The sequence below is a fragment of the Brassica napus genome, chromosome C2, assembly GCF_020379485.1.
Source record: "Brassica napus cultivar Da-Ae chromosome C2, Da-Ae, whole genome shotgun sequence".
NCBI lineage: Eukaryota > Viridiplantae > Streptophyta > Magnoliopsida > Brassicales > Brassicaceae > Brassica > Brassica napus.
In genome coordinates this window covers 50,319,169-50,329,877 of record NC_063445.1, presented here as the reverse complement: position 1 = coordinate 50,329,877, position 10,709 = coordinate 50,319,169, and positions in this window count along the sequence as shown.

Sequence of the window (10,709 nt, the reverse complement as noted above, 5' to 3'; positions counted from 1 at the left end):
TCATGGGTTACTGTAACGCAAATCAACCCAAGAGGACGAGTGGATGGAACTTCTGATGATGATGAACCATTGCAACCAGAGTCTACCAGCAACGCCCAGGCAGTTGAAGATTTGGAAAATGTTCAACTCGTTGAGAATTTGACTGTGTTTGGACATGATGCTGTTGTACATTCGGAGCCAGAAGCCGAGGTTGGGGAGTTTGATGAAGATTCAGAAGATTCTGATTAGTTTTTTTTTTTTTTTTTTTTTTATTGGTCCGTCGGAAATCCCTCGCAATATACCGACGACATAGCGACGACATTGAGTTTCATTGAAATTTGGAAAGGTCGTCGGTAATTCGTCGGAATATACCGACAACATGTGTTTTTAAAAAATTTCAATCATAAAAATCTATAAATTTAGATGCCAAAACTATGAAAATAACACATAATAAGTGTTTAGTACAGTATTAGATCGCAACCGTTCAAATATAACAACTCATTAAAATATTTATTTATTCATATCATTGTTTTCACAACATCTCATCTTTACATTCATATACTTATACAATCATATTCATATAAGCTTACACTACAAAAAATGTTGTTGTGTAAAATCGTGTTATAAAACATTTTTATTGTTAAATCTTTATGCAAATACTATATATATTATCAAAGATTTGGATTTTGCATTTAGAAACTTGAAATCAACACCCTAAACACTAAGTCGTCGGAATCCCGTTGGAATATACTGACGGACACAGTCCGTCGGAATATACTGACGGACACATTCCGTCGGAAATTCAATTTGTCCGGGAGAACCAAACCGCTTGAAAATTTTCGCGAATCGGCATTTGGTATATTTTAATTATACCGACGGAATACCGACGAACCCGTGTCCGTCGGAATCTTCAGATAAAATAACCCTTCTTCTTCCTTCTTCGTTATTTCCGCCTCTCTCTCTCTAAAATCCTCTCTCTCACGGCGATTCCTCCCTTTACACCGGCGATTCCGGCCATTATCCACCTCCCTTCACCGGCGAATCCTCTTCTCACCCTCATATCTCTTCCCCAAACCCTAAATCATGTAAGAATCATCCCAAACCTTCGTTAATCTCAATTGTTTAGTGTTTTGGAAGTTAGATCTCGGATTTTAGGTTGTTTGATTGATAGTTTAGGATATATAAGTTAGGATTGTTGTTTGGATTGTTGTTTTAGTTTTTTTTGGAACATTTTTTGATTTTTAAAAACGTTTTTTGATTTTTAAAAACGTTTTTTGATTTTTTAAAACGTTTTTTTGATTTTTAAAAACGTTTTTCAAGTTTTCAGTAATGAAATATATATAATAAAACGTTTTTAAAATTTTTAAAAAATATTTAACAACATTTTTCTATATTTATAAATTTTTTATAATTTTGTATACATATATATATATATAAATCATGTATAATAAAAAATTTAAAATTTTTTATAATTTTTTTTGAGTTTCCACTAAACTATGTATAATAAAACGTTCTTTAAAAAATTTATAAATATTTAACAACATTTTTCTTCATTTATAAAATATTTTATAATTGTGTACACATATATAATAAAAGGTTTAATAGTTTTTTTTTAAAACGTTTATAAAACCTTTTGTAAATATATAAATGAAAACATTAAAAATAGAAATGAGATGAAAATATTTTTGATGTATTAAATTTTTTTTTAGGGCCGAGGATGAGCCCCGCCCCGCAGCCCGTCTTCGACGTAGTTCGGTGAGCAGTTTCCGTGCATCGGGATCGTCTCATGACTCGGTTCCCGCATATATTCCCGCTCCAGCTCCCGCTGTCCCTCGCGCTGCTGCTCAACAGGATCCGGGGGTCATGCCAGTTCATCTATTGGTTCAACAACCAGGTCGAGAGCATCTCCCGGTTCTCCAACCCAACCCACGACGAGGCCATAGCACTTGATTAGTATTTTTTTTATTTGTACCATTATATTTTTTTCCTTTAATTAACTTGCTAACTTGTATTTTTTTTAAAGGTTCACCAAGTCGAAAAATGGCATTAGCCGGAGCATCAACCAGATGATGTACTTCATGCTCCGTTTTGGATATACAAAGTGGAGTGTGATCCCTTCCGACGAACGAGAGTTGTGATTTCGTCAGTTTGCGGTATAGTAACTCTTCATTTTTTTAAAGTTTTTACATTTTTTTAAATATATTTACTTATTAAATTTTGTTTGTTTTGTAGCAAAAGTTCAACTGGCACTCCGATCTTACGGAAACAGTCCGTAAGAAATTCAACGAAAAGGCCATGGACTCTTATACGAAGCAGATAAACGCGTGGAAGACAGTTTGGCAGAAGAACAAGAGGCCACGGTTCATCAACGGGACGGTGTGGGAGCAGTTAATAGCTCATTGGGAGAAGGAAGAAACTGCAGAGACGTCTTCTAGGAACTCCAAGAACCGGAAGAGCGATCGTGGCGGGAAAGGTATGTATGTGCACAACCTCGGCGCTTGCTCTATGTCTACTAAAGAGGATGAACTTGTAAGTTTTTTATTATTATTTATCTTTATATTTTTTTAAATAAATATTTTATATATTCCTTGGCTAATAATGACGGTTTTTTTAGATCGAAGCAAATGACGGTAATCCCGTTGATCGTCTCCAACTCATTAAGGTGACTCACACTAACAAGACGACGGGTCAAATTCAGGACCCCGTGATCAAAGGTGTCGTTGATTTGGTGGAAGCTGAAATAGTATCTCAATCTCAGCCTCTCTCTGATGACGGCGATTCTACGAGAGCTTCAACCAACTTGTCTCTATTGCAAATAAATGAGATGGTTGAAAAGGTAATTTTTTTTATTAATATATTTTTTTTATAATGTCGATTACTAACTTGTCCCTATTTACTAACTTTAAATATTTTTGTAGGCGGTTCCTAAAAAGAAAGGAGGCCGTTTAGTTGGGTTGGCCCGCCGTGCTTCTTCGTATCCGACATCTTCTTCGCAAGCTCCGTATGCCGATCCCTTGATTCTCGAGGAGCTACATGACAAAGATGAACGGATTGGGGCATTGGAGGAGCAGAACACCACTATCCTTTCTGAGAATGTCACTATCCGTTCGGAGAATGCCACTATCCTTGCTGAGTTGGCATCCCAGAAGCAGTTCAACACCGAGATAATGCAGAAGCTAGATCGTTTGATTTCTTCGAGTTCATCTTAGGTTTTTTCGGGTTTTTAAAACTTTCTGAATGTTTTTTTATTCTATTTCTGTTTGTATGAATTTTAAACTTTCTGAATGTTTTTTTTCTATTTCGGTTTGTATGAATTTAAATTATATAATATTATTAGTTTTAAATTTCTGATTTTTTTAATTTATTAATTAATTTTTAATATAAAAACATATATAAAAATGCAAAATTAATTCGTTTTTAAAATTGGTATATTTCGACGAACTCTTGGCGTCGGAATATACCGACGGACCAATATCCGTCGGAATTTACCGACGAACCAACTTCAGTCGGAATATACCGACGAACAAATATCCGTCGGTATATTCCGACGACTAATGTCCGTCGGTAAATTTCGACGACCAATGTCCGTCGGAATACACCGAGAAATCCACTACGTCGGAATTGTCTGAGGAACGTTCTCTGTCGGTAAATAATTTTTCCGATGAACTCTGGTCTCGTGTGTCCGCATCGTAATATCGTCGGAAGTTCGTCAGAATGACGTTTCTCGGTATTCGTCAGAAAGTCGTCGGAAGTTCTGACGAAATTCCGATGAATTTTTTTTTTCCGACAAAACGATACCGACGGACAGATTCGTCAGAAATTCGTCGGAATCGGTCTATTCCGACGAATTTCTGACGATTTCGGCCATCAGAATCTCCCTGTTTTCTTGTAGTGACGACTCACACGAACATGACCACCTATTGTGGCAATGAGATGTCATATAATGTTTGACTAAGGTTTTGATTGGGGAGCAAAAAAAAAAGAAGTGGATGACACACTTAGGTGTAGGAACCACCATCTGTTTTTCCATTCAAGAATTTTTGCAAACTAAAATATGATATGTCTTATATATTAGTATTATATATTTAGACTGCATGCGGTCAAGATTTGTGAGTAAAATCAAAGAACTGTCATGTACAGTAATCACATTGCAATTGTGGAGTAGTTTTGGCGTTTCATTCATTTTTATTATTGAATTTCATTTTTTTCATATATTGCAATTGTTGACTTTTATGTTTTAAGAATAACTGTTAAATAAAATAATTATCTAATAATTTTTTTGAACTAAATAATTCAATTAATTTTGATGTAAATTAATTTTTTTTTCCAATTAATCTTTAACTGAACTATATATTATAAATAATTTTCATATTTCAATACAATTTAATATTTGTGAAGACAACTAATTGATTAAATTTTAAAATCAATATAAAATCTTCCTTTTCTAAAGTAGTTTGTTTGAATTAGTTATGAAAATATATCTGATTTATTTATAATATTTAATGAATTCAAAACAACTATTTTAAATAATTAATTTTAATTATAAATACGACAAAAATAATAATTATAAATTAAATAATAGTTTATTTTTTTTAAAAGTAATTTTAAATTTATTTTACTCCGTTTTTTATCAAAGCAAAATTATTTTTAAAATATCCGCAGTCAAATACATATTTAATTTTAAAACTCAAAATAATAATATATATGATTAAATTTTTTTATTTTATTTTAAATAAAATTTTATATTTTCAATTATAAAGTATTTTTAAAATAAAAATTTTTAGTTATGAAAATAAATAGTATTATAAAAGATTAATTTAAATTATCAGAATACTTTGGACCACTTTTTATCCACTTTTCCATTCAAACATATGTTTTGAACCGTTAGATCCACTATATCCACGCTTAAACTGCTTGATCCACTCTTGTTTCGCTCGAAACGCTTGATCCGCAACGTTTGATCCGTTTTTTTCATTCAGACCCTAAATTATGTAGAATATACTATGCCGTAAAAATTATATTCTATAAATTAATAAATTTAATGAACTAGTAAAAATTAGTCTTAAGTTAAGTCATGTCAAATATGATAAATCAAATTTTAAAATTAATCAACAAATATGTGGTCTCTTTAATATTATAAATTTAGTAATTATTATAAAATTATATAAACATAAATAAATTATTTTTATTTTTAATAAAGTCAATTCTTAACTTTATAATATTTTAATGTTAATTTTAAAAATTACATTTAAAATGTATATATATTATAAGGTATATATATTATTAAAATTTATAGTTTTAATATTATTAAAATTTATAGTTTTAATATTGTTATTAAAATTTATAGTTTTAATATTATTATTATTTTTAAAAAATAGTTATAGTAATTTAATACCGAGATAACCGTAAAGAGAGCCACTATATTCGTCGTCAATTTTGTCTTAATTGAAAAACGAAACGATTATACTACTCTTTTTCTCATCTTATTATGTAAATGAGTGGTGCCTTCCAAATAAATATTCGCTTAAAAGAACATGAACATAGCAGGAAGATGTCAAACTGCATTTTTAAATGGTTTCCTTTTCACACTAGATAATTGTCCATGCACATGCCTTACGTCATTTCTTGCTTACTGTATGTCATACAAGATTACGTTAGATATTCATTGGTTCAATCAAATAGTGACTGATTGATTCATTATAATTTGGAAATATAAATAAAATATGCTTATCATATATTGGTTTCTAACTGTCAATAAATATTTGTAATCCTATTGATCTGTCAAGTATATTTAGTTTGTATCGTTCATGAATGCTACAAGCTAGATCTCAAAATAGATCGTCTTCGGGGGCGTTCTAGGACAAATTTTTTTTTTTTTACTCTTTAAAATTTATATGCTAATAATGTTTAAAATAATTTTAAAATTTAATCAGTAATATTTTATATATTTTGTAATGAAAATAAAACTATATACATAGAAAATAATTTTGGATCTTTTTCAGTTTTATTTATATTTTTTTTATAAATAAGATAATAGATTTATATAAAATTAGCCCCTTAATTATTATTATAAGTGGAGACACGGGCTTGAGTCCGGGGCGGTCGCACCGTTTGTCTCCATTGTAAGCCGGCCCTGGGTCTATTATATATACTGATATAGTGCTACCTTCTATTTAAAAATATCTATAATATAGTTGATAAATCTTGACTTCTTTTTAAAAATATCTATAATATAGTTGATAAATCTTGAGACTAAAGCAGATGCAAACTCATCATCGTAGACATGATCGTATATATAATAAAAATGAGTGACTTTACCTTTGGGAATGAAATAACCAGCGAGAGTGGTATCTTGTCGGGCTACATGAGGAGGCATGAAGGCATTAGCTGGATGAAGCCGGAAAGATTCTCAACTACAAGCTTTGATGTAGTTGAGTTGTGGAATGTCTGATTCTTGCACAAGTCTTTGCACAAGTCTTTGCACAAGTCTGTCTTTACCAACTACCATGTCCAATTCATTAGTGGCTTTCTCCAGAATCTCAGGATTATTCAACATCTCCGCTATCGTCCACTCCACGTTGTTCATTGTATTATCAATCGATGCAACATTGATATCCTACATATTTGAAGATATATATGCATAAAACATTAAACCCTAATTAATATTTTGTCAGAATTTGATGGTGTGAACGTCAATTACCTTCCATTGAGCCCTAATCTCATTAAATGTGATCAAAGACATTCTTTTTTTTTTTTTTTGTTCACAACTACTTTCCATTAAAAATTAAACTAGGTTCAATACAAGGTTCTTAAGCACATATTTGGTTATTCCATCCACATGAGAAACAGAGTTTCTACTGACCCAATAAAAAGAAACAACATCAAAAGCCATACATAAAGCATAAATATCACAGAGGATTCCGTGCAAATCTGAAACATTTGAGCCTTCTTTAACTGCCTTCATCAACCTGCTTGAATCTGACTCGAATGAGATTTGTCTGAAATCCCACGATACTGCGTCTTCCATTGCTGATAACAAAGCCAACCCCTCCGCCACAAGGGGTGATTTAACATTTGTAAAAGTAAGGGATCCTGAGCTTACACGCTCATTCCCGTTACGTAGAAATTCCCACACCATGTGAACAAAGACATTCCTTGGTCATCTTTAAGGGTGATAAGAATATCGAGTCAATCTTCTTCTGTCTCTTTCCCGCCTTTCTTCCTCCACAAATGCATTCTCTCGTGGATGATCGGGTCGTTGCATCGATTGAGTATGTCAACCGCTTCTCTAACATGCGCCTCCTCTTTGTCGATGTTCCATCTTCTAAGAAAAGGGATGTAATTCGCCACATTAAAGCTGAAAAAACAATCTATAGCTCGGTAAATTGCGTCCATATGCTCTTTCTCTTTCGGCCCAAGACCTCCATCCTCAGCGGCTACATCAAAATGTTAAATTAATTCTTTTGTGATTCATCAATATGAATCCTTTAACCATATGATTCTCTGATTGAATAGACTTAAGCGGAAACGTACCTATATCCATTGCTTTTAGGATCTGAAATTAGGGAATAGATCTTCCAAAGCAAACCCTATGTGACTTGAGTTCTCTATTGATGGGATATAGAGAGAATCTGTATTTTCGGTTAGGGTTGCCTTACGGACCATAACCCTATTTATATATAGAGAATTAATTTCTAGTTCAGCCCTTCGTTAAACTAGAAATTACTTAAGGTATCCACATATAAATATTTCATAACACTTATGCCCAAGCCTTTACCTTATTCACAATAGTGACCACTTAAATAGGCTAATTGATTAGGGGCTCTATCATATTTATTCCTTTAACATATGTGACCCCACCAAATGATCTTACACAAAATGCCTCTGGCCAAACATCATCCTTATCATCACGGCATGGCAATACGTTAAGGCAACATCTCTCACGTTAACCGACTTCGTTTATGGACCCTGATAGGGATAGATTGAAAACATACGTGACGATATTATCCGCTTCTAGTGTTCTATCGTCGAGGGTTTTACTCAACATTGTCGGAGACATTAGTTTTGTGATCATCATTTTCTTCATCAGCTTCCAACTCTCTCCGTAGGAAGAGAAAATAACTTCTTTGTAGCCATGACTAATGAGATTTCTCGAGTACGACTCTGATCTATCTGCAAGAGCCTCGTCTTTTTCTCTAAGCACTTCTCGGGCGATCTCGCTTGAGGTTACGGTGATAACGTGGACGCGGGCGAAGCGGAAGCAACCTATCTTCGTTTGCATGTCCTCCATGGACCGGTGGATCCACACGTGAGCCGGCCGGTTCATGAGCATATGGAACAAGTTCCCTATGAACGGCCATCCCCGTGGCTCCGGAGGAAGCTGGCCTTTTGGTTTCTTGGATCTTAAGGAAAGCATAGCGAGAGCCAAGAGTCCAAGACCAACGTAAAGGAAAATATAACAAGTGTGAAACTAGATGGATTCATGATACCCATGCTCATGGCTATAATTTTTTTGTATTGGATTTTTTATTGGGAAGTGAAAAGAGGTTTTACTTTTGAGCTAGTAGTGGATGAATCTTACTACAAGTTGAGTAATACGTGTTTGCCTTACTATCTATTTATACATTTCAAGTTTCCATATATAACCGTATTAAATATTTTTTGATTGTGAATAACCGTATAAAATATTATTAGTTTAAGGAAAAGTATTATTATCAATCAAAAACCCTAATAAAGTTTGACATATAGCTAGCTAATTAATGACAACAATTTTTTTAATGTACGATTAGTTATGCTGTTACAAACAATGAAAAATATTACATAGAAAATTTTACAGCCGTCTATTATAGGAATTCAGGTAGCTAGCTAATGACAACAACTTAAATACAAATATAATAATTATGGACATTTAATAAGATGTCAAGTAGTTCAGTTGTCGCCAATTAAGCAAATAGAAATTTTCTTAAGTGGTGTAATAAAAATGCTTTAAGGCCTTAAGAGTTAAAAGCATCAATGATACTCCCTCCGTTTTATTTTATATGTCGTTTAAAGTTGTTTCATGCATATTAAAAAATTATTAAATTTTTACTATACACCTAATTAATACACTATTTTACTTGATTTTTGCTAATTAATAAACTGAAAGATAGGTATAGAAGTGGAAAAAAACTATCAAACATATGCATTAAATATATAAAACAACATTTATAGTGAAATAGATTTTAAAGATTACAACGACGTTTAAAAAAACCGGAGAGAGTAGAGTGTACCAAAAATATTTATTATAACGACAATAATTCATCAAATATATTCATTAACTAGGTTAAGACTTGCGTTTTGCATGTAATAAACATTGTGTATACAATTTATTTTTACATATTATTATTAACCCAGAAGATCTAACCCTCTCTCTCTCTCTCTCTCTATATATATATATATATATATATATCTGTTAACTTGTTATGAGTTTTTCTCTACATTAATCTAGTTATTTGTATGTTATCTGAGTGATGCGTAAGCTGACTCGTGCAGTTTATCTGATGTGGGAAAACAGTTAATATATCATATGGAAGGTTGTTAATGCACCTTCCATATAGAGTAAAAAAAGGTTGTTAATGAAAATTCAAGTGATTGTATAGAGTAACCCCCGAATCTTGGTCGACCTTTAATTTTTGTTTCTTTTAAAGTGATTGTAGAGTGTAATTTAAGTGTATAATCATAAGCTTTGCATATATACATATATATGTGTATTTATGAAATGATGAATTATATCTTAAAATTTCGGTTCTAAATTCTTAATTTCATTGTAAGCCTAATTAGTTGCTTTTTGACAACCAACCTAATTAGTTTACATAAATTAAATAGGTCCGCCATTATCATCTCGTCGAGCAGAAAAATATAGCTCCCCTGGTCCCTGGCTATTCAAAGTGATTTTTTCGTTATAGGATTCTATGCAATATGCTCTAAGAACATCATGATTAAAACACAACTTTCTTTTTAACACACTTTCTCTATACAAAAGATTGATGTTTTTGTTTTTTTTCTTTACACAACAAATTACAATTCTACCTTTAATTAATATATTTTTCTTTAAAAATAAACATAAATTAAAATGTAAAATGTAATTGTTTGAATTTAAAAAAATTAGATCAAACTTTAAACTAATTAAAAGTAAAACCAAAATGTATATGAAGAGATTAAGAAAACGACTGTTTTTTCTTATTTAAGTTGATATTCAACAGATCGGCTCATTGGTTAATGTATTTTGTCCTCATCGCATATTGATTTGTATACGTTCTCAATATATATACGTATGGTCAAATAATTGAACGAAAATTATGAGTCCAATACTAGTCTTATATTAATATAGACTCCACATAACCTGACATAGAAAGGACCAAATTTTATTTTATTCTTTTACAAAAGTCGCTTCACTAGTTGCCAATTAAAGCAAGTGACAACTCAGCTAATTTGACTCTTTATGAATATGATTAATCCGTGGAAAACAAACTCATTGTGATAAATAAAATATTTGGAGTAAAAAAACAAAACAATTATCATTTGAGATGCACATTTCCAGCTTTAGATAGTTATTTTTAAAAGACTGTAGATAATGACTAGATGATAAGTCGTTCAAAGAGATTGTCTTCTATACTTTCTTGAATTATTTCATAATTATTTGGTTGGGAGCGTGATTGCTATGTTTGGAAACACGTAAATTAAAGGAACAA